Source organism: Caretta caretta, chromosome 24 (assembly GCF_965140235.1).
Source record: "Caretta caretta isolate rCarCar2 chromosome 24, rCarCar1.hap1, whole genome shotgun sequence".
NCBI classification, from domain to species: Eukaryota; Metazoa; Chordata; order Testudines; family Cheloniidae; genus Caretta; species Caretta caretta.
The window spans coordinates 13740445-13765671 of NC_134229.1; the positions used below are offsets into that span (position 1 = coordinate 13740445).

The window sequence follows — 25227 nt, forward strand, 5'->3', positions numbered from 1 at the left end:
GAGCTGGTTCCTTGCAGCAGCTGGGGGCAGGAACTGGGAAATGCACACAGACCTCTGAAATTCCTACTATGGAACTAATTGCATCTGGCTATTTCTAGCTCTGACCTAATGAATTGACAGCTTCTTTCAACATCAGAGGGTTGCAATCCACCAACAGTATGGCTGAATTTTGTCCTTTACATCTGGAAATTTGTGGAGCACTAGTGGTCTTGCAACTAGAGCTGGGTGAATTTTTGCCCCAGACCTTTTGCCCCCCCCCCACCAGAGAAAAATGCAGATTCAGTGACACCAAATTGTTTTGCGAATTTGTGTTGGTTTAGTTGAATTATTTCAGCCAAAAAACAACCTGACAAAAAATTCAGAAAAAATCCAAGTGTTTTGTTTCAACATTTTTTAAATGGAACATTTTGATTTTTCGGTTTGGTTTTCTCTTTTAAAATAAAATTAAAGGAAATTTTGAAACCAAGTTCATTTGAACCAAAAAAAAAAAGGGGAAAGTTTTGTTTCAGTGTTGAGCATTCTCAAACACTTGTGGTTGTTTTTGTTAATAAAATTAAAGGAAATCTTGAAACCAGTGGCTTGCGACGCCTTTTGTAGTGAGGAATGCAGGAACTTTTTAATTGAATAAATTCGGCACTAAACTTTCCATCCTGATGAAGAATTCCTGCCACTGGCTCTGTCCTATCGTGGGTAATTCAGTTCTATGCTTCCATGCTGTTGGTCGTCCAACCTTTCTAGTGATGTCCCCCAAAAGTGCCTCCTCCATATGGAATCACCTCGCACGGGTGGTGTGTGTGTGGCCACACTGTGCAGAGATTAGACGCTGCTTTGCTGTAGAATGTGTGGTTGTGGGCTGGACGGAACAGTCCCCTGTAGGCTGGATCCATCCCATGGGCTGTCTGTTGGACCAGGTTTTTTGTGAATTCTGGGGCATGCTACTGTTTGAACCAACCGCAAATGTTTTAAAAGGGTCAGCTGTGAAAGAAAACAATTTGGGGTTTTTTTTGGTTCAAATCAGCTTTTCTGTTTCAAAATTTCCTTCAATTGTATGAATAGAGCCAGTCTCGAGGGTGTAAAAATGATGGACCTTGAAACAAAACATTTTGATTTTGTTGAAACAAAATAGTGGGTTTGACCCAAAACTATCTTTTTTGGACTTTGAAATGCGCTGAAAGTTTTGACAAACTTCATTTTCAGTTTGACCTGAAACAATTTCTTTCGGAGTTGCCAGCAAGGCAAAAAAATTGCTGTTCACACAGTTTACTCGTGTCTTTGCCGCTGTTTTCTAGTTGCTTGCTGGTCACTCTGGGGGTGTCTGGATACCACTGGTTCCAGGGATGTTGAGACTTGACTCCCTTAAGCTGAAAGATGAAGGGAGAGACAAGAAGCTGCTTGAGAGGCTGGAAGCGGGCACCTGAAATCAGGCCTCTCCCGGCCGATCTGGGCAGTCTGTCTTGGCATTATCAGTGCTTCTGCATCTGTTCTTAGCAGGGTTCCCTCAGCTGCCCGCGTCAGGGGTTTTGGGGAGGGAGATATGGCTGCTTCCCGCCACTGATATGGAAACTTGATTCTCTCTCCAGTGAAAATTTAACAGAGTTGTTTGGGAATTTCCCTGCAGGCTGGGGAGAGCGTCGTCTCCGGTGACTGCTCTGAGACGTGCACCTGCCATGCCACAGCCGGGCTCGTCTGCGAGCCACACAGCTGCCCTGCTGGAGAGGCCTGTGCGCTCCAGGATGGGGTGCGCGGCTGCGTGAAGCGGGAAGGCCGGTGCACGCTGCTCCCCGGAGCCCGGCTCACCTCCTTCGACGGCACCTCAGGGAAGGTCCTCGACAGTGGGGCCTATGAGGTGGCTTCGCTCTGCAACGGCAGCGCCCCCTCCTGGTTCAGGGTGGTGGTAGAGGTCCAGCAGTGCAGCAACGGGGGAGTGGTGGCTGGTGCAGCCATCTACGTCTTCTTCCAGGAGGCTTTTGTCGTTGTCAAGAGGAACAAGGAGACGTGGGTAAGAGGGGACTGGGTCAGAACTGGGGCTGAGACACAGGGGAGAGATTCCTTCTATTAGAGCCATGCTCTAACTAAATAATAAAATCCAGGAGTCCTGGCTTCCAGCCCCTCCCCACCTGCTGCTCTAACCCACTAGACCCCACCACTCCCCTCCCCGAGCTGGGGACAGAACCCAGAACCTTGGCTCTCAGCCCCCCCTGCTCTAACCCACTAGACCCCACTCCCCTCCAAGAGCAGGGGACAGAACCCAGAAGTCCTGGCTGTCAAACCCTCCTCACCCCACTCCTCTAACCTACTAGAACCCACTCTGCACAGACCCAAGATGTCCATTGCCCCTCCTGTTGTGCATGGACATAACAGTTTTTTACAGTTATTGTAGACAGAGCTGCTGGGAATTAAAATCGTGGGAATATTGAACATCCACTTGAAGCCATTTTTGAGCTGCCCGTTTTGGAAATGGGCCAGGTTTTTATTGACATTTTTCACCGATTTATCAAATTGTTTCTATGCCAAAACGGGTCATTTTCCGAATGGGAAGGGAGAGGAATTCCACACACCGATGGAGCCAGCTGATCCTGTTGCCCTGCGACGTGGCCCATGGACTCCAGGCCCCGCTGCCCTGCAATGTTGTCACTCAGTCTCACTCACCCCCATGTCTTCCTGTCCTCCCCGTCTGTGTGTTCCAGGTGAATGGGCACCCGGTGCCGCTCCCGGTGAAGATCTCCAATGTGTCTGTGAGCGAATCTCAGGGCGGCGTGGCCGTGGTCCAGGCCTCGGGACTGCAGGTTCTGTTCAGTCCCAGTGGGGAGGTGTTGCTGAGAGTCGGCGAGAGTCTGGCTAACAAGCTGTGCGCACCCTGTGGGAACTTCAACGGCGACGTCTCTGATGACCTGCGGCTGCCCAGCGGGGCAGTTACAGGGGACCTCGCGGAGGTCGTTGCTGCCTGGAAGGCCAGAGACTTCTCCGGGTGGTGAGTGGCTCTGCAGACAGCCTGTTCTGGCATCCTCAACACCCCATTCTGCGTGTCCAGAGGATGCCCAGATCCCATTGATTTTCAGACCCACACCCCACTTGGTCCCAACCTCTCTCTCAAGCCATCTAGCCAGCATGGCTTCCCACTACATCTCAGCTCTAGTTATCGGTACTCTGGTAGTGGTGGCCCACTGCAGAGCTCACTTCCGGGATCCCTAGCAGTGTTGCCCCCCATCCCGCTGGGTGGGGTTTGCGTTTCATTTTGGCTTTCTCTTTGTCACCGGGTCAGGCACCTCCTGCGATTGCAGGAGTTGCAGGTGCCTCCCGCTGCCAGCAACACAGACCTCCTGCCACATAGCAAGAGAGGCTCCCTGCCCCAGTGTCTCTAACTAGACAAAGGGAAGGATGATCATGCCTGTTTCACAGGTGGGGAAAGAGATGGTCCAGAAATCGTGATTTACAACATAGCCCAGAACAGGAGCGGAGACACTGCTGTAGCATTTCAGAACCTAGGAAGCCTGTTTCCCAGCTGGGAACTGAAACAAGATCTCCCATATCAGAATGCTTTAATTACAAGGCCACTGTGTGTGGATGGGATGAGCCTTGTGTAAAAATTAGGATAGGTTGAAAAATTTCCACCAAAACTTATTTGAAAAATTGGGGTTGTGTTGAAACTATTTAATCACACACACACACACACACACACACACACACACACACACACACACACACACACATGCATTCTCTCTCTCTCTCTCTCTCTCTCTCTCTCTCTCTCTCTCTCGAAGTGTCCGTTTGCCAACATGTCACCCTACTAGCCCCCATCTCCTACCATAGCGGAGGACGGTGATGCTACTATGGGGCAGCTCATCTCTGTGGGGAAAGGAGGCCCCTTTGAGATGGAGGTTCTCTCTGGGTGGTGGTGGTGTAGACAGGGCTGCAGGTTGCCTGGAACTCCTGGACAGCTTGGCTGTACGTCTTACTGGTGGAGCAATCGATATTCTACATGGGGTAGTATGCTAGCCCTAGCCCAAGCCCTCCAGGGATAGATAGAGCAGCTGTGGCAGGAGCCACAGATGTCCAAGTATTTTGATGTCCTCAGCAAAGGGTCCCCCGCAAAGGGGCAGAGTCTATTCTAGTCTTGTGAAGGCCAAAAGTGTAATTGGGTTCAAAAAGAACTAGAGAAGGTCATGGTGGATAGCCATTGATGGACCTATTAGCCAAGATGGCCAGGAACATAAGCCTTAAGCCTCCAAATGCCAGAACCTGGGACTGGACAACAGGGATGGATCACTCAGAAATGCCCCATTCTTTTCATTCCCTCTGGTGCATTAGCCCATCAGAGGCAGGCTGCTGGGCTGGCTGGACCATTGGTCTGGTGCAGTGTGGCCACTTTTATCTTCTACAGCTGGGTGAAGCTTTTTGCTTGAAATTTTTGGCACCACAAAAATGCAGATTGAGCAACACTGAAAGTTTTGACTTTGCTGAATTGTTTGTGTATGTAAAAACCTTTTACAATTCTGATGAATCAAAACATTGTTTTGACAGTTTTTGAAACAAAAAGGTTTTATTTTACTTCCAAAGGGACTTTTCCAGGTCTCCTTTACTTGCATTACATTTAAAATGTGGCCACAGACTGTTCTGATTCGGTCAAAACACGTTGCGTTCCAGCTGACACCAATTTTGAGTTTTCAGTTTGCTGAGAGCTTGAACATTTTTGCTCAGACCCAAAATGAATTTTTGGCCTGCGAACCCCCCCACAATCCAGCAGCGGCCCAGCTCTAGTTCACATGTGTTTTTGATCAATGTGGATGCTAATTACTGTTGTCTCTTTTAGCAAAGAATAGCTCCACCTGAAACAGTCCAAGATCAGCGCTGCACCTACACTGGACTCTGCGCATTGTCTAAACAATTGCTAACCACCCCAAGGTACTTGTGATACCTCAGGGCCAGTTGTAAGATACTGGGAAGGGAGAGGAATAAACTCTTGCAATAAACCCTTGCAATCCTTTCAATACCGTCTTCCAGCTTCATTGTCTCACCCTGTGTTCGTGTTACCTTGCTTTTAGCAAGGTAGAGCATTTCAGAGCCAAAGGGGGGTTAGCAAATTGTGATTTCATAGACAAGGCCAGATGATTGTAGTCATCTACACACACTGGCCTCCTGCATAAAACAGGACTTCACTGAATTTAATTCCTGCATGAATTAATAGAACGAGAGCAAATCTCTTTGAAAGAGCATCCAATCTTGATTTAAAAGTGATTGGAGAATTCCCCTTGACCCCTGGTAAGATGTTCCCCTGGTTAGTTACCCTCCCATTAAACATTTTGCGCCTTACTTCTGAACTTGTCAGCTTCTATCCATTGGACTTGTTAGGCCTTGATTTGTGAGATTGAAGAACCTTTACCAAGCTTCTACTCCAGCACACAATAGAGTCCTAGACAGATCAGAACCCAGCTATGTCTGAATAGGGCCAGCCACACTGGTACCTATCCTACTGAGCCCACGGTATAAATAAGTGATCATTTCACCTATGGGAAACCAAGACAGAGTTCCTGATTCTCAGATAAGCAGCAGCAGCATGAAGTCACCTTGACTGAAGGAAGCCCCAGGGTAGATCTGGGATTCAAACCAGCATATCCCACTGCCTTTCAGTCCAAGGCCATCTCAAGGCCCTGCTAGGACAACTGTCACTAGCTGTCCAGGCTACAGTGCTTGCAGGAAGAAACTGATGGATGTTTTTAGAAGGTAATCGTTGGGTTTTTGTACCAGGCCCTGTTTTTCCATTGACCAAGCATAGTAAGGCCCAACTTGATCACTTTAGATAAGCTATTACCAGCAGGACAGTGGGGTGGGAGGAGGTATTGTTTCATGGTCTCTGTGTGTATATAATGTCTTCTGCAGTTTCCACAGTATGCATCCGATGAAGTGAGCTGTAGCTCACGAAAGCTCATGCTCAAATAAATTGGTTAGTCTCTAAGGTGCCACAAGTACTCCTTTTCTTTTTGCAAACAACTTTTAGACACCATAGTAGATCAAGTCTTAGCATCAGGAAGGGTTCTGGTGGCCCTAGCCATTTTGGTTCAAAATTGATGGGGGGGGGCGGGGAAGGAGAGGACAAGAGAAAAGGACACAGCTGGTGATCAAACAGCTGCAACCAGGTCTATTACTTGCCACTAAACAGGCTCATAGATCAGGGTTGGAAGAGACCTCAGGAGCTCATTTAGTCCAACCGCCTGCTCAAAGCAGGACCAACACCAACTAAATCATCCCAGCCAGGGCTTTGTCAAGCCGGGCCTTAAAAACCTCTAAGGATGGAGGTTCCACCACCTCCCTAGGTAACCCATTCCAGTGCTTCACCACCCTCCTAGTGAAATAGTGTTTCCGAATATCCAGCCTAGACCTCCCCCACTGGAACTTGAGACCATTGCTCGTTGTTCTCTCAGCACCCTTCCATTTCAGCCCATCCTCCCACTGGATTTTAACAGGCTGAAAACCTGAATAACCTCACAGAAAGGAGGGGAAAATGGGTGTCTACAGAGACCCTGGCATGGGGAAGAATGGAGATAAATGTGGGGGGCACACACCTGCTGCTGTGGTGGAGAAGGAAGACAGAGGGGGATGGGAGAAGGAGCAGCATGCTGAGCTTAGCCTACATCTTCTGGAAGTTGAGATTCTCATTTTGTGAGTGTTTGACAATGGAGGGTCCTCCCTTTGCTCCCATTGGAAAGATCCCTGACTCATGCCCTAGAGCAGTGGTTTTCAACGTTTTTTCATTTGCAGCCCCCTTTGGAAATCTGAGACAGTTTGCAGCCCACAAAGGGTCTGCAGAGCCCATGTTGAAAACCACTGCCCTAGAGAGAAAAGTCTTAAAAGTGGGGAGGAAATAGCCACTGAACACAAAAACACCAAGCCCTGAAGTGTAGCTTGTTCCTTAGTTTCTTCCCACCTCCCTGGGAAAGGGTAAGGGGGAAGGGGAAGAGAAGAGGCTGAATCAGTTAAAAAGGGCAGGGGGAAATCACCAGCTCTAGTCTGCCCTCCTGTAGGTATGGCAGGAGCCACCAGCACCACCCACATTCAAAATCAGACCAATCTCTTACAATGTGCCTTCCTCCCTAACCCAGCCAACCCAGGGAATGGAAGAAGAGAAGCCAAGCATGGCCCATGACTGCAAAGCTTTAGTTTTGAAAAATAGCCACAAGAAGAGTTCCCCCCTCCCCCTGCTTTTCTTTTGAGAAGTTGCCAAAACCCCCTAGATGTGTTTGACAAAGGCTCGTTGCTAGTTTGAAAGGCTGGAAAACTTCCACCGGCTGTATGGACAGTAGAGGAGGGCATTGAAGTTTAGAAACTCACCTTTCCATGAGGGTCTCATCTCTGGGCCACACAGCAGAGATCATCCTTTGCATGGTACATGGACACCGCAGTTCTCTGGTGTAAATCCAGAGTGACTCCCATTAGAGTTAGGGGACTCATCCAGCTTTACACTAAGATCTAATTCACAGTATATGCAAGGCTTGGCGAGTACTAGATAAGGACCTGAACTTGCCTCAAAGTCAGGGCTGCCCCCAGTGTGATGGATACTGTGCTGGGTGGCATCTGTTATTGAATGATTCACGGCAGGGGAGCATGGATAATTTTCTTGTGTTAAGTCCTTATTGACAACACTGCCCTGGCACTTGAAGGTGACACCAGAGGAATACGCAAGGGACCAGACTGTTCCAAGAGATTTCAGCTTTATTTTGTTACATTTGAACACTGAAGACTTAGTTTGCAGCTCTGAGCCTCTGATCTGGACTGGACCCTCCATTTAGGATTCCTCCATTGCTGGGCGAAAAAAAGCAGAAGGGAAATATAGATCAGTGGGGAGTGGTAGGTCTGACATGGCTGGAACAAGTGACCTCTCAGGAGATGCCATAGCAGGTCAGTGGAGTCCCCCTGTAAGTGGAAGCTCTTCTTATGCCCCGATTTAGAGTATGGCTCTAGTCCCAGTGCAATTTAGCTGCAGTCAGGATTATACCCTATGTAGCCAGATTTCAAGAATCAGTTAAAAGGGCAGGGGGAATAGCAGCTCCTCCAGCTGCTCCTCCAGCCCATGAGCATTAAATAGAACCCAGGAATTCTGACGCCCAGTGCCCCCCACCCATCCCCCTGGCTCCAACCCACTCCCCTCCCAGAACAGGGGATAGAACCCTGGAGTCCTGGCTCCCAGATCCTTGGCTCCCCCTGTGCCCTACCCACTAGACTCTTCTCCCAAGAGAAGGGTTAGGAACTAGAGGTAATGCCCTTTCAAGGCTGGTGTGGAGGGCATTACAAATCAAATTAAGCAGGCACCAGTTGGTATTGGGTTAGGGTTGCATGTCTTTCTCAACTCCAGCTGTAGACACATGGAGCCTGGGTCAGGGAGGAAACCAGCTGCTTTGCATTTATATCGTAGAGGGCAACACCCTTGTTTCATGGCTGGTCCACAGAGCCAGCTGGAGAAGTCACTTCATAGATTTAAGGCCAGGAGGGACTGTAATGGCCCATCCAGTCTGAGCACCTGCATTGCAGAGGCCAGATATCAGGGAGGGATCCTATGCGCAGTCCATAGCTTCTTAGGAAGGAGAAAGCCCAATGCACAGCTACAAACTGGGTTAGTTACTGCGAGGTGGGTGCATTGCTGACAAGAAGCTGGGTGTACTACATCACAAATTGAATCTGGCCCAGTGTGATGCAGTTGCAAACAAGGCTAATATCATTTTGGGGTGTATTCAACAGGAGGGTTGTATGTAAGACACAGAAGGTCACTGTCCGGCTCTGCTCAGCCCTGGTGAGGCCTCAGCTGGAGTACTGTGTCCAGTTCTGGGCCACATGCTTCAGGAAAGAGGGAGCCAAACTGGACAGAGGCCAGAGGAGAGCAACAAAGAGGATCAAAGGATTAGAAAACCTGACCTATGAGGAAAGGTTAAAAACTGCACATGTTTAGTCTTGAGACAAGACTGAGTGGGGACCTGGGAACATAGTTGAAGGCTAAGGGCTGTTAGAGGACAGTGATCAATTGGTCTCCATGTCCACGGAAAGTAGGACAAGCAATAAAGGGATTTTGTTTCCTTAAGGCAAGTTGGAAGCCTATTCCAGAGCCTAAGGGAGGCTGTGGGATCCCTGTCATTGGAGGTTTATGAACAGGTTAGACCAGGGGAGGGCAAACTGTGCCCCTTGGGCCAGATCCAGCCTGTCAGGGCTTTCAATCCAGCCCATGGGATAGCCAGTCCTGGGGCACCGCAGGGCTAAGGCAGGGTCCCCGCCCTCGCCTGCAGGCTCCCTGCCCTCCTCAATTCCCATTAGCTGGGAACGGGGAACCGTGGCGGGGGAACGGGGAACTGTGGTACCCACAGGCGAGGGCAGTGTGCAGTGTGCAGCAGAGCTACCTGCCACACCCTACCCCCAGGTCCCACTGCTGGACATGCTGGCCACTTCCGGGAGCAGCGCAGGGCCAGCTGCTGCCACCCCAGAGCTGCTTGAGATAAGTGGCACTGGCCTGGAGCCTGCAACCCAAACCCCTGCCCTGGGCCCTCCCACCCCGTGCCACACCCCAACCTCTTGCCATGAGCCCCTTCCTGCACACTGCACCCCCTGCCCCAGCCCTACATTCAATTTTCCCCACCCAGACGTGGCTCTTCTGCCAAAAAAAAAATTGCCCATCCCTGGGTTACACAAACCTGCCAGGGATGGTCTAGGGTTACTTGGTCCTACCTCAGTGCAGGGGCTGCACAGGATGACAGGATCTCTTTCTGCCCAATATTTCTATAATGTTGTTATTACCCCATCTTCATAGGGGTGGGAGGATAGCGGTGTCCCATCTGTACCATAGGGCACCAACAGAGAAGCTAAGGGACTTGCCCAAAGTCACATAGAGCTTGTGGCAGAGCTGGGGAATTGAACCTGGGTCTGAGTCCCTAAAAAACAGACATCCTGCCTCTATAAGTAGCTTGTATAGCAGCCCTTTGCCATCCCCTCCCCAGAGGGCAGGTGTCCCCCTTCTAGCTAGGAGTTACCATGAAGAGGAGAAGTCCTCAGCTACCCAGGAAGCCAGGACCTCCTGGGTGTTGGAGGCTGGTCTCCCTCCACGTGCCATCAAGTCATCCATGCTATCACCATTGAAGTTCCCGCAAGCGCCACAGAGCTGAGCAGCGTAGGACCCATTTGCAGTCACCTCCAGCACCCCAGTGGCATTGAGATGGGCCTCCACTTTCTCCATCCACTGGACCACCATGCCCTGCTGGGACCTGGTTAGAGACAGCTCAGCGTTGATGCTGGTGGGTAGCAAGACCTCCTGGCCATTGACCTAATGGGGTGAAGAGAAGGAACAGATTAGAAGGCAGTTGCTCAGCTCTGGCCTCTAGAGCTTGGTATGATGCCTTAGAACAGGAGGTTGGATTTGGGGCCATTTGGGGTCCCCTTCAGTGCTTCACTTCCGATTCTCTAGAAATTGGCTGCTGTTGGGTTGCTTGCACCTTTGGAGACCAGATACTACCCTAAATGGGCCCCTGGCCAGGCCTACCTCCCCACCCCAGTGCCCTTGGTTCTCATGTATGAGACATCTGCCCTCACCATTCAGGCGAGCAGCCCACGTGGTAGTTTTTGTGTCCCTATACTTCAGGGAGCCAGGTGATTTTCCTGATAAACCTGTGCATTTGTGATAAAGGTAATCCTAAATTACATCCCAATGGATCAAAGAGATCATCTAACCTGCCCTGCTGGGGCAGTTCTTACCTAGGTTGTGCCCTCTTTGTCAGTGGCAATGAAGACTGCACTGAGGAACATGTACACCATGGCCACGTGTCTGGCATCTGGCTGGCATTGCCAGCTCTCTAGCACAATCCTGAACCAGCCGGTGGTGTTCTGCTCGCAGACCCTGGCTGGGATGATTTAACTGGGAATTGGTCCTGCTTCGAGCAGGGGGTTGGACTAGATGACCTTCTGGGGTCCCTTCCAACCCTTATATTCTATGATTCTATGATTCTATGACCCTGCTCACATCATGGGCCCCACTGGTCGGGGCTGCTCCGGACAAGCCATCGAAGGTGGAGAGGAGCTGCCTGGCGGCCACCAGGCACGGGTGCTCCTTGGCATAGTGCCCTCGCATACTGTTCCTCAGCCCGCAGGGCCTTCTGCTTGGGCACCAGTGAGGGGTGCAGGTCAGACTCCCTGAGGGGAGGCAGACAGGAGCGATTCCCCCAGCTGGAGAGAAGGAGAGAGTGGTAGAGAAGGGAACTGAAGCCAGGCTAGTGCCATCTACCTGCTGAGAGACCTAGTGCCAACCCAGGCAGAGCTAGCATAGCCTGTTTGGGTTAAAGGTGACCCTTTAGCCCCATCCAGCAGGGCTGGCTTTTGCCTAGAGCTAGTCTGGGATCCTGAGGCCAGAAGGCAGCATCAGTTTCATGCAGATGCCCTAGTCTTGGGCCCAACAACTGCAGTTAGAGCAAAGCGAATCAGTCCTCAGGAGGAGTGTGTGCTCACATGCCACATGCAGAAGGCACCTCAGGGTCTCCTGTTGCCAGTGCCCAGGAGATCCCGGTGATCTGCACTCCTGGGGGCAGAGCAGGCTGCTAGAGGTGCACTGAGCTGTTGAAGAGATACCATTGGAAGCCTCTGGCATCTACAATGGAGTCTGGACCCAAGTCCCATTCTTCACACAGGCCTGCTCAAAACCTACCTGAGAGGCTGACTACTGGGTTGGGTTGGGTTGGGTTGGGTTGGGTTGAGGGGGGGTGGAGGGAAAGAGAAGAGGGTGTTGCTGGGAGCAAGGACTCCTGGGTTCTATCCCCAGGTCTTGCGCTGACAAAAAATTCTTCACAGCCTTCTTGGGCAAGATGCTTCCCTTCCATCCCCCATCTCTAAAGTGGGGAAGCTTGACTACTTAATGGGGCTGTTGAGGCTAGTGTCTCACTAGATAAAATCCTCTAGCCTGTCAGCTTAGCCCAGGCTCTCAAGAGCCTTTTCCTTCATGAAAGGCTGGGTAGGATTCCTGTTGTGGGAACTAGACTAATGTAAGGGGCAGTTTATACAGATGTTAAATTGAGGCACAGGGGAAGCCACTGAGCAAGTTGGCAGTGGGGGAGGGAAGAGAACCTGGCTTCTGGTTGCCCCTGCTCTAACCATTAGACCCCCCATCCCAGAGCTAGGGACAGAACCCAGGAGTTCTGGCTACAAGCTCTAACTACTGTTGGGAGGGGTCCCCCTCAGATGGCATTCTCACTTGCAGATGAGATAACCCCGATGTGCATTACGGGGCTGCATTACGGGGCTGACCAAGGCATGGCATCTCTTGAAGGGTCCATCAGCAGCAGAGAGCCTGCCACATGAATCATAGAATCATAGAATATCAGGGTTGGAAGGGACCTCAGGAGGTCATCTAGTCCAACCCCCTGCTCAAAGCAGGACCCATCCCCAATTAAATCATCCCAGCCAGGGCTTTGTCAAGCCTGACCTTAAAAACTTCTAAGGAAGGAGATTCCACCACCTCCCTAGGCAACGCATTCCAGTGTTTCACCACCCTCTTAGTGAAAAAGTTTTTCCTAATATCCAATCTAAACCTCCCCCACTGCAACTTGAGACCATTACTCCTCGTTCTGTCATCTGCTACCACTGAGAAGAGTCTAGAGCCATCCTCTTTGGAACCCCCTTTCAGGTAGTTGAAAGCAGCTATCAAATCCCCCCTCATTCTTCTCTTCTGCAGGCTAAACAATCCCAGCTCCCTCAGCCTCTCCTCATAACTCATGTGTTCCAGACCTCTAATCATTTTTGTTGCCCTTCGCTGGACTCTCTCCAATTTATCCACATCCTTCTTGAAGTGTGGGGCCCAAAACTGGACACAGTACTCCAGATGAGGCCTCACCAATGTCGAATAGAGGGGAACGATCATGTCCCTCGATCTGCTCGCTATGCCCCCACTTATACATCCCAAAATGCCATTGGCCTTCTTGGCAACAAGGGCACACTGCTGACTCATATCCAGCTTCTCATCCACTGTCACCCCTAGGTCCTTTTCCGCAGAACTGCTGCTGAGCCATTCGGTCCCTAGTCTGTAGCTGTGCATTGGGTTCTTCCGTCCTAAGTGCAGGACCCTGCACTTATCCTTATTGAACCTCATCAGATTTCTTTTGGCCCAATCCTCCAATTTGTCTAGGTCCTTCTGTATCCTATCCCTCCCCTCCAGTGTATCTACCACTCCTCCCAGTTTAGTATCATCCGCAAATTTGCTGAGAGTGCAATCCACACCATCCTCCAGATCATTTATGAAGATATTGAACAAAACGGGCCCCAGGACCGACCCTTGGGGCACTCCACTTGACACTGGCTGCCAACTAGACATGGAGCCATTGATCACTACCCGTTGAGCCCGACAATCTAGCCAACTTTCTACCCAGCTTATAGTGCATTCATCCAGCCCGTACTTCTTTAACTTGCTGACAAGAATACTGTGGGAGACTGTGTCAAAAGCTTTGCTAAAGTCAAGAAACAACACATCCACTGCTTTCCCTTCATCCACAGAACCAGTAATCTCATCATAGAAGGCGATTAGATTAGTCAGGCATGACCTTCCCTTGGTGAATCCATGCTGACTGTTCCCGATCACTTTCCTCTCATGTAAGTGCTTCAGGATTGATTCTTTGAGGACCTGCTCCATGATTTTTCCGGGGACTGAAGTGAGGCTGACTGGCCTGAAGTTCCCAGGATCCTCCTTCTTCCCTTTTTTAAAGATGGGCACTACATTAGCCTTTTTCCAGTCATCCGGGACTTCCCCCGTTCGCCATGAGTTTTCAAAGATAATGGCCAATAGCTCTGCAATCACATCCGCCAATTTCTTTAGCACTCTCGGATGCAACTCGTCCGGCCCCTTGGACTTGTGCACATCCAGCTTTTCTAAATAGTCCCTAACCACCTCTTTCTCCACAGAGGGCTGGCCATCTATTCCCCATGTTGTGATGCCCAGCGCAGCAGTCTGGGAGCTGACCTTGTTCGTGAAGACAGAGGCAAAAAAAGCATTGAGTACATTAGCTTTTTCCACATCCTCTGTCACTAGGTTGCCTCCCTCATTCATTAAGGGGCCCACACTTTCCTTGGCTTTCTTCTTGACAAATCCATGCTGACTGTTACTCATCACCTTATTATCTTCTAGGTGTTTTCAAATTGATTGCTTAATTATTTGCTCCACTATCTTTCCAGATGCTGAAGTTAAGCTGACTGGTCTGTGATTCCCCAGTTGTTTTTATTTCCCTTTTTATAGATTGGCAGGATATTTGCCCTTTTCCAGTCCTCTGGTATCTCTTTCATCTTCCATGAGTTTTCAGATAATCATTAATGGCTGAGATATCCCCTTAGTCAGTTCCTTGAGTATTCTAGGATGTATTTCATCAGGCCCTGGTGAGTTGAAGACATCTAACTTGTCTAAATAATTTTGTACTTGTTTTTTCCCTATTTTGGCCTCTGATTACCTCATTTCCACTGGAATTAGACGTCCATGTGCAACTAACCTTATTGGTGAAAACTGAAACAATAAAGTTGTTTAACACTTCCGCCATTTCCACATTTTCTGTTACTGTTTCTCCTCCGCCCCCATTGAGTAACAGGCCTACCCTGTTCTTGGTCTTCCTCTTGCTTCTAATGTATTTGTAGAATGTTTTCTTGTTACCCTTTATGTCTCTAGCTAGCTTAATCTCACTTTGTGCCTTGGCCTTCCTAATTTTGTCCCTACATATTGATGTTGTTTGTCATTAATGCTAAATAAAAACTTTGCAAGGGATAGTAACCCTCATGCTTCAGGGTTTAAGCCAATCTCTGACTGTTAATGGTCAGGATGAGAGCTAATGTAGGGGGCAGATTACCCCACAGCTGTTCCTATGGGGTTCTTCCACCTTCCTCTGGATCACTGGTGCCTGTGTGATGCTGGAGCCAGGATACTGTTCTACCCGGACCTCGGTTCTGATCCAGTCTGGCCATTCCGCTGTTTCTTGGGCCCTCCGTTTCCCTTTCTCTCTCAGTGACCTCTCACTCCTTGCATTTCGCTTTCCCCCTTCTTGTTATTTTGGGGGCAGTAGCCCAGAAGCAGCAGCTGGGTAAGCTAAAGGAAGCAATTGGCCTGCCTCGCCTGAGATCTGGACAGCACACGGGCACTGAGCCAGCAAAAAGAAGGAAAGGTTTCTTTGTCACTCAGTGCCCAATGTCCCGTATTTCCTTTGATCAGTTTGCATTTGCCACCTCTTGGTTTCATTGACCCTCCCTGGTTCTGGAGCGATGGGACAGGACGAACGTCTGAGCCCATTTGTTATTTTATAGAGCACGTCCCCTCTGACCCATTTCCTTTTCTATGTGCACAATCCCAATCTCCTCACTCTTGCTCCCCAGGGGAGTTTTTCCAGGCCCTGCATCATTCTCATTCATTGTCTCTGAAGCCCCGGTGTGACGAAGTGGGACTGTTCTTAATGTTTCCTCTGAATACTGTAGGGGTGCCTCAGTTTCTCCAATGCATTTCTTAAGTCTCCCATGGTGGGATAAGGGGGTGTAATTGGTGCAGAGCAAAGGGCCAGTGTACATAAATGGCCAACACTCTGTCTCCTGGCAAATGATGGCCTGGGCCTTTCCCCCCTGCAAGGTGAGAGCTAAAGGGTTGGAGAACAAAGGAATCAGGTGACCTCCTGGCCCGGGAAAGAGACAAAGCCCAGAGGAGGAGGGGCTGGAGGATGAGTCAGTTTGGGGCTGGCTGGGGACATGGAGTGAAGTGCAGAAGTGGTTGTCTGGCTCACTGCCCCCCAAAATGGACCCGGCTGAGGGGTCCTGTTCTCTGTACCTACAAGCTCTGTGTTAGACCATGTTCCTGTTGTCTAATAAACCTTCTGTTTTACTGGCTGGCATGAGAGTCATGCGAAGTTGGGGGGCAGGATCCTATAGCTTCCCCAGAACCCCGCCTGGGCGGACTCGCTGTGGCAAGCACACGGAGGGACAGAGGATGCTGAATGCTCCGAGGTCAGACTCAGGAAGGTGGAAGCTGTGTGAGCTGTTTGCCCTGCAGACAGTCTGCTCCCAGAGAGGAGACCTCACCAGAGTCTTGGCTGGCTTCGTAGGGAGCAGTTCCAGAGCATTGCCCGGGGTCTCCGTGACACCCGGCAATATCCGTTAGGACATGGGGTGTTCACTTCTGCACAGGCCATCCCAGTGAGCTCCCACCATTGATTAATGTAACACCATTACAACAATCTCTGTATTATTCTCTTCCCATTCCCAGGCAGCCCAACATAGAATCATAGAAATGTGGGGCTGAAAAGTACCTTGAGAAATCACCCAGTCCAACCCCCTGTGTAAGGCAGGACCATGTAAACCTAGAGCAGCCCTGACAGGTGTTTGTCCAACCTGAACTTAAAATCCTCCAATGGCGGGGCTTTCACAACCTCCCTTGGAAAGTTTCTTAATTTGCAGCAAGGGAGATTTAGGATAGTTATTAGGAAAAACTTTCTGACTCTAAGGGGAATAAAGCTCTGGGATAGAGCTTTATTCCCCTATCCCAGAGCTTTATTCCCCTTAGAGTCAGAAAGTTTTTCCTAATAACTATCCTAAATCTCCCTTGCTGCAAATTAAGCCCATTCCTGCTTGTCCTGCCTTCAGTGGACATAGAGCACAATTGATCCCCCTGTCACAGAATCATAGAATATCAGGGTTGGAAGGGACCTCAGGAGGTCATCTAGTCCAACCCCCTGCTCAAAGCAGGACCGATCCCCAACTAAATCATCCCAGCCAGGGCTTTGTCAAGCCTGACCTTAAAAACTTCTAAGGAAGGAGATTCCACCACCTCCCTAGGTAACGCATTCCAGTGTTTCACCACCCTCCTAGTGAAAAAGTTTTTCCTAATATCCAACCTAAACCTCCCCCACTGGAACTTGAGACCATTACTCCTTGTTCTGTCATCTGCTACCACTAAGAATAGTCTAGCTCCATCCTCTTTGGAACCCCCTTTCAGGTAGTTGAAAGCAGCTATCAACTTTTCTTTATAACAGCCTGTAACTTATTTGAAGACAGTTACCAAGTCCCCTCTCTGTCTTCTTTTCTCTAGATCAGTGGTTTTCAACCTTCTTCTATTTGTGGACCCCCTAAAATATTTCAAATGGAGGTCCAGACCCCTTTGGAAATCTTAGACATAGTCTGCAGTCTGCCAGGTGTCCATGGACCACAGGTTGAAAACGACTGCTCTCGCTAGTGTTCTCACCCTTGCCTCAGAGGACAGGTTTTCTAAATCTCTGAGCATCTCTGTCACTCTCCTCTGGACTCGCTCCAGTTTGTCCAAATCTTTCCTACAGTGCAGTGCCCAGTGTAGTAGAGAGAGCAAGCCTGGAGCATGGGCCCTGGGCAGGGCCTGGGGCCTGGGGCAAGACCTGAGGCCTGAACCAGAGGCTGTGAGCCAAAGTCAGGCCATGGATTCAAGCAGATATTTACAGATTCTCGATGCGGTACATGCCTTGGCAAAGGGACTATGAGTGTGGCTGGCACACAGGCCCTCCTGAGAAGCAGCAGATACTGGGTATGTGTGTGAACACATGCCACACGATTAGCCTGGGACATCCTGACTTAGCATGAGATAGGAGGGTTGGACTGAAGTGTTGGGCAGGGATGTGTTTCCCAAGATACCTGGAGCAAGGTACCAGGGGCGGTAACAAGCCGCTGTCATGGAACACGCGAGGTGGTACATACGTTGTTTTTTCTCAGTCTATAAGTGTCAGGGTACCTCCCCTTTCCCCTTGGTCTGGCCAAGGGAGCCACAGAGACTCCCGCTGCTGACTGAGCCGTTCCTTGCCACTGGGCACTCATGTGTTAGTGTAGCTGTGGACACTGATCCGGGAAGCTAGGACTGTGTCCTGAGGCCAATAAACCTGGCCAGCGCCTTTGCCAGTGAGCCGCACCTGTGGGCTTTCTGCGTAGTACTGTCAGGGCCGGCTATCAGTGTAGGGCTGGCACAGCATGCGGAGAGAGCACACATGCCCACCAACTGACAACGCCCAGAGCTGGAAGCAATACTCCAACAGGCCTCACCAGGCCGAGCAGAGCGGGACAATGACCGCCCGTGTTTTACATAAGATACGCCTGTTATTACACTCTAGAAAGGAATTAGCCTTTTTCGCAGCTGCATCATATTGTTGACTTATATTCAATGTGCGATCCACTGTCACCCCCAGATCCTGTTCAACGGTATGACCCCCTAGCCAGTTATTCCCCATTTTGTAGTCATGCATTTGATTTTTACTTCCTAAGTGTCAGACTTTGCACTTGTCTTTATCGACGTATTAGCTTTTATGACCCCAGCTGTGCACTGAGCAGAGGTCTCCACTGAGCTGTCTGCAATGACACCCGGCCTCCTTCTCTAAGTCCGACTTGTCACCCTGCCCTGAACCCACTCTAATTTTGCCCCCTGTCTGTGGCATCTGCTGTCCATTTCTTCTGGGGGAGAGGGTGCTTACCTATATTTAATCACTTCAGTCTGGCAGCGGGAGAGTCGGGTTATTCATGAAAAGTCAATTATATGTTTGGGTGGGAATTTGAACAATATTTTTTTATGAGTCCCCTCAGTTTCCCTGTGGGCCACATGCTGCTATGCACTGAGTGTATCAGTCAGACCTTGCATTTTAGGTTTTTAGTTTGTTTAATATTTCCCAGGAATTTATCTTTGTTTATTACAATTCTTTTAAAAAGGGTGAAAATTGGTAAAAAAAAATGAAAATAAAGGGCTGTAGGTAGCCCGTGCTCGTGGAGGGGGGGGGTGAGGGGCAGTGGTCACTATCATCAAGGAAGATGGCCTTGATGCCTCCAGCTGAGGAAATATCCCGCTCACTGTGGGCCCGCTCTCAGCTGCCAGGACCCTGCTCCCTGCCCATCTTGTGCCCCGTCCCACAAGCAGCCACCCACGGGCAATTCCTCTCCTTTGCACACTCATCTATGCCGCTTTGCAGCATCTGTCTGAGGGGGAATCCTCCAGAGTCTGGACCCAGCTCCCTGCTCCCCAAGGAGAGACTGTCTCTCCTGCCATGGGAAGCTGGGACCAGGGAGTTCTGGAACTTCCAAAATTTGGATGGAAATCAACCAAACCCAAACAATGGATTTGTTAAAACCCAGGGGAAAAATCAGCAATAACGCAAAACAAACGCCCTTGTGTCAAAAGGAATCTGGGCTGCCAGGATGGCCCGTGGGCAATCTGCCTTGGAAACCGATGGCTTAACCACACTGGCGGGACTCCGCACATATGAATGGCGAATCTAGAAGGCACAATGGAAATCCCAGTGGCCAGGATGTTAACACCTAAGGTATGTCCACACTGCCTACTGAGCACGGGCTGTGACTCAGGTTTGAGCCCAAGCCTCCACTTTCCATCCACACACAAATCATTCTGACTCGGGTCAACAAGTGCTCAGGCCCCAGGTCCTAGGACCCTGTTGAGGGTGGGTCACAGCCTGAGTCCCCTCCAAGGGTAGGGTTGCCAGGTGTCTGGTTTGCGACCGGAACGCCTGGTGAAAAAGGGACCCTGCCAGCACCAGTCAGCACTGCCGACCGGGCCATTAAAAGTCCAGTTAGTGGTGAAGTGGGGCTAAGGCTGGGCTGGGGGGCCAGGAGGCTCTGCTCGCTGCCCCTGCCCTGAGCACCGGCTCCACACTCCCATTGGCCGGGAACCACAGCAAATGGGAGCTGGGGGTGGTGGTGCCTGCAGGCGAGAGCAGCGCGTGGAGCCTCCTGCCCCATCCCCACCCCCTCCTAGGAGATGGACTTTCTGGCCACTTCCAGGGTGCAGCCTGGTTCCAGGACAGGCAGGGAGCCTGCCTTAGCCCCGCTGCACCGCTGACCGGGAACCGTCCGATGTAAGCCTGCGCCCCAACCCTGTGCCCCAACACCGTGCACCAGTCCTGAGCCCCCCCAAACCTATAGCCCCCTCCTGAACACCAAAACATCCCCATCCTCACCCCAGAGCCCGCACCCCCAGCCCAGAGTCCGTACCCCCTTCCACACCCCAACCCCCACCTCAACCCGCAGCCCCCTCTCACATTCTGAATCCCTCATCCCCACCTCCCAAGCCTGCAGCCACCTCCTGCAGCCCCAAACCTCTCATCCCTGGCCCCACCCCAGAGCCCGCACCCCCAGCCCAGAGTCCGTACCCCCTTCTACACCCCAACCCCCGCCTCAACCCGCAGCCCCCTCTCACATTCTGAATCCCTCATCCCCACCTCCCAAGCCTGCAGCCACCTCCTGCAGCCCCAAACCTCTCATCCCTGGCCCCATCCCAGAGCCCGCACCCCCAGCTGGAGCCCTCACCCCTTGCACCCCAACTCTCTGCCCCAGCCCAGTGAAAGTGAGTGTGGGTGGGGGAGAGCGAGCTACCGAAGGAGGCAGAATGTAGTGAGCGGGGTGGGGCCTCAGGGAAGGTGCAGGGCTAGGGTGTTTGGTTTGGTGCAATTAGAAAGCTGGCAACCCCATCCAAGGCTTGTCATTTTGCAGTGTGGGTGCAGCTCAAGAGTGGGGTTGGAAACATCGAGTCCACAAGCCCAGGTCCCACAGGCCGCGATTTGCAATGCACACCCCTCACGGCCAGCAGGTCACGCAGAAGAGATTTCCCTCACCTCTGTGCAGGGGGACAGAGAAGAAAAGACTGCAGCTGGGAACCAAGTGGGGGGTCAGGTGCAGACATGGCGGGGACATGCTGGGGACAGAGCTCCCCATGGAGCCAGAGGCAAAGCCAGCTTGGTTCAGCAGCATGGTTTGAAGGACGCCTTCCCGCTCCGGTGCTGGCCAGCAGGAACCACGCCCTAACCTTCTCTCCTCTGTGCTAGCCGAAGGATGCTTAGCTTCTGCCCATCGGGGACGAGCTCATTGCTGCCTTGTTTGGAAAAGGCAGCCTGGCCACAAGCACTCCGGCCATGGCTACACGTACCGGTAGACCGGCATCGCTGTGATCAAGGCAGCAATGTCAATTTATCCAGTCTGGTAAAGTCCCGCTAAGTCGATGGCAGAGCACTCTCCCGCCAACTCCAGTACTCCACCTTCCTGAGAAGAGTAAGGGAAGTCGGTGGGAGGGCATCTCCCATCGACACAGTGCAGTGTAGACACCGTGGTATGTCGGTCTAAGCTACCTAGTATAGACAAGACCACAGAGATAAAGATGTCCTGATCGTGCCTCCTGCAGGAGTCAGGGTGGGCTGGTTGCAGGGAGTTGGGGTGCAGAGGGAGACAGGGATCGCTGGTGCCTAAAGCCCAACATGGTAACATATAATGGCCCTATACTCTAGCATTTAATTTCAGAAAGGGGACCTACACAAAATGAGGATGTTAGTTAAACAGAAATTAAAAGGTAGAGCACCAAAAGTGAAATCCCTGCAAGCTGCATGGAAACTTGTTAAAGACACCATAACAGATGCTTGACTTAAATGTATACCCCAAATTAAAAAACATAGTAAGAGAAATAGCCACCGTGGCTAAACAACAAAGTAAAAGAAGCAGTGAGAGGCAAAAAGGTATCCTTTAAAATGTGGAAGTTAAATCCTAGTGAGGAAAATAGAAAGGAGCATAAACTCTGGCAAATGAAGTGTAAAAATATAATTAGGAAGTTCAAAAAAGATTTTGAAGAACAGCTAGCCAAAGACTCAAAAAGTAACAGCAAAAATTCATTTAAGTACATCAGAAGCAGGAAGCCTGCTAAACAACCAGTGGGGCCACTGGACGATCGAGATGCTAAAGGAGCACTCAAGGATGATAAGGCTATACCGGAGAAACTAAATTAATTCTTTGCATTGGTCTTCATGGCTGAGAATGTGAGGGAGATTCCCAAACCTAAGGCATTCTTTTTAGGTGACAAATCTGAGGAACTGTCCCAGATTGAGATGTCATTAGGGGAGGTTTTGGAACAAATTGATAAACTAAATGGTAATAAGTCACCAGGACCAGATGGTATTCACCCAAGAGTTCTGAAGGAACTCAAATATGAAATTTCAGAACTACTGACTGGAGTCTGCAATCTTTTACAATCATTTAAATCAGCTTCTGTACCAAATGACTGGAGGATAGCTAACGTGACGTCAATTTTTAAAAAGGGCTCCAGAGGTGATCCCGGCAATTACAGGCCAGTAAGCTTGAATTCAGTACCAGGCAATCTGGTTGAAACTATAGTTAAGAACAGAATTGTCGGACACATAGATGAACATAATTTATTGGGGAAGCATCAACATGGTTTTTGTAAAGGGAAATCATGCCTCACCAATCTATTAGAATTCTTTGAGGGGGTCTACAAGCATGTGGACCAAGGGGATCCAGTGGATATAGTGTACTTAGATTTTCAGAAAGCCTTTGACAAAGTCCCTCACCAAAGGCTCTTATGCAAAGGAAACTGTCATGGGACAAAAGGGAAGGTTTTCTCATGCATTGGTAACTGGTTAAAATATAGGAAACAAAGGGTAGGAATAAATGGTCAGTTTTCAGAATATAGAAAGGCAAACAGTGGTATCCCCCAGGAGTCTGTACTGTGACCAAAACTATTCAACATATTGATAAATGATCTGGAAAAAGTGGTAAACAGTGAGGTGGCAAAATTTGTAGATGATACAAACCTACTCAAGAGAGTTAAGTCCAAAGCAGACTGCGAAGAGTTACAAAGGAATCTCACAAAACTGGGTGACTAGGCAAGAAAATGGTAGATGAAATTCAATGTTGATAAAGGCAAAGCAATGCACATTGGAAAACATAATCCCAACTATACATATAAAATGATGGGGTCTAAATTAGCTGTTACCACTCAAGAGAGAGCTCTTGGAGTCATTGTTTTCTCTGCAAACATCTGCTCAATGTGCACACACAGTCAAAAAAGCGAACAGAATGGTGGGAATTGTTAAGAAAGGGATAGATAATAAGACAGAAAATATCATACTGCCTATTTATAGGTCCATGGTATGCCCACATCTTGAATGCTGCATGCAGTTCTGATCGCCCCATCTCAAAAAAGAGATATTGGAATTGGAAAAGGTTCAGAAAAGGGCAGCAAAAATTATTAGTGTTATGGAACGGCTTCCGTATGAGGAGAGATTAATAAAACTGGGACTTTTCAGCTTGGAAAAGAGACGACTCAGGGGGGATATGATCGAGGTCTATAAAATCCTGACTGGTGTGGAGAAGGTAAATAAGGAAGTGTTATTTAGTTCTTCTCATAACACAAGAACCAGGGGTCACCAAATGAAATTAATAGGCAGCGGGTTTAAAACAAACAAAAGGAAGTATTTCTTCACACGACACAGAGTCAACCTGTGGAACTCTTTGCCAGAAGATGTTGTGAAGGCCGAGACTATAACAGGGTTCAAAAAAGAAACAGATAAATTCATGTTTGTCAGAAGCTGGGAATGGGCGACAGAGCCTGGATCACTTGATGATTCCCTGTTCTGTTAATTCCTTCTGGGGCCCTGGCATTGGCCACTGTCGGCAGACAGGATACTGGACTAGATGGTCCTTTGGTCTGACCCAGTATGGCCGTTCTTATGTTCTTTAGTTTGGAGTCATGGATACCATGGGCCTGTCCCTGTGAAATCATATGGGTCTTTGGGGCCCGGCCCAGTAAAGGTGTCACAACCAGGCCACTGATGAGTGGCTGGGGCATAGAGCACACCCTGGAAATCCTATAGGAAGGTATGTTTTGTAATTGCTGTGGAGTTAGTTATAACTTTGTTCCCAGGGGTTTCCAGGACTGTCTGTACTTAGGCTTGAGAGTGACAAAGTGGGGGAGGTGATGGCTTTTATTGGACCAACTTTGGTTGGTGAAAGGTACACACTTTTGAGCTCTTCTTCTGTGGCGCTCGAAGGCTCATCCCTTCCACCAGCGGAAGTTGGTCCGATAAAAGGTATCACCTCCCTGGCTTTGTTTCTCTCATATCCTCAGAGTAACACGGCTACAACACTGTAAACAATATACTTAGGCTGGGCAGAATTTGATATTTTAAAATATAATTTTGATGGCTATTAGTGTTTATTTTAAAGCATTTTTTCAGTTTTAATCTAGTTAAATGTTCACAGTTGTGCAAAATTATGCAGTTAAATCTTTTATTTAGAAACATTTTATCGGTTTTATTTTCACAGTTGTGCAAAATTAGCAGTTTTAAGCACTTTATTTTTATTGTTTTAAATTTTCAGTTATGCAAATTTAGAGGTTTTAAGCATTTTTTCCCAGTTTTTATTGTTTTAAATTTTCACAGTTGTGGGAAATTAGGGGGTATATTTGTAACAATGGGGGTAGATGGCAGGCTATAATTATTTAATTACAGCAGATCCTGAGATTCAAAAAGTTAAACTTGATAACCTACAAAATGCAACTTGGCAATATCACATGTCCAAATATACAAAGTAAACACCCTTAAATCAAAGGATCAGAAGGGCAGCATTTTTATTACTTTGCCTAGCTGTACATTTCAGTTATTATCGACGGAAATTTTTGTTGCACTGTGTGCATAGGGGAAATCGATGTTTACTGACATTGACCAATAACAAGCTATACTCATGTTATGCCGAAAGGTGCTCATTAGCGAGACAAGGTGCGTGAGGTAATATTTTTTATTGGACCAACTTCTGTTGGTGAGCGAGATGAGCTTTTGATCTTATACCCAGTGTTTAATTTGTAATGAAAGAGGTGCCAGGGCTCAAGCAGTTAGGTGCTGCGGCTCAAGCAATTTTTGTACTTTTATAACTGATGTGGCAAGCCCAGAGGTCCCGGGGCTCTGAACTGCCAAGCCCAGAGGTCCCGGGGCTCTGAACTGCCAAGCCCAGAGGTCCTGGGGCTATGAACTGCCAAGCCTGGAGGTCCTGGGGGTCTGAACTGCCAAGCCCAGAGGTCCTGCGGCTATGAACTGCCAAGCCTGGAGGTCCCGGGGGTCTGAACTGCCAAGCCTGGAGGTCCTGGGGGTCTGAACTGCCAAGCCCAGAGGTCCTGCGGCTATGAACTGCCAAGCCTGGAGGTCCCGGGGGTCTGAACTGCCAAGCCTGGAGGTGTTGGGGCTCTGAACTGCCAAGCCCTGACACAAATTAAGCACTGCTTATACTGAGCTCTTCTTCAGGGCTGGGAAATGAAGAAGGGGGCTGTGTAAGATCAAAAGTGGACACAAGAACAAATGGATATAAACTGGCCACCAGGAAGTTTAGACTTGAAATTAGACGAAAGTTTCTAACCATCAGAGGAGTGAAGTTTTGGAATAGCCTTCCAAGGGAAGCAGTGGG

At 49.5% G+C, this 25227-nt stretch overlaps 1 pseudogene; it reads left to right on the plus strand.

Annotated features, from left to right (window-relative positions):
* Positions 1-4988, plus strand: part of LOC125625890 (IgGFc-binding protein-like) — a 35726-nt pseudogene extending 30738 nt beyond the window's left edge.
* Positions 4989-25227: the final 20239 nt, after the last annotated feature.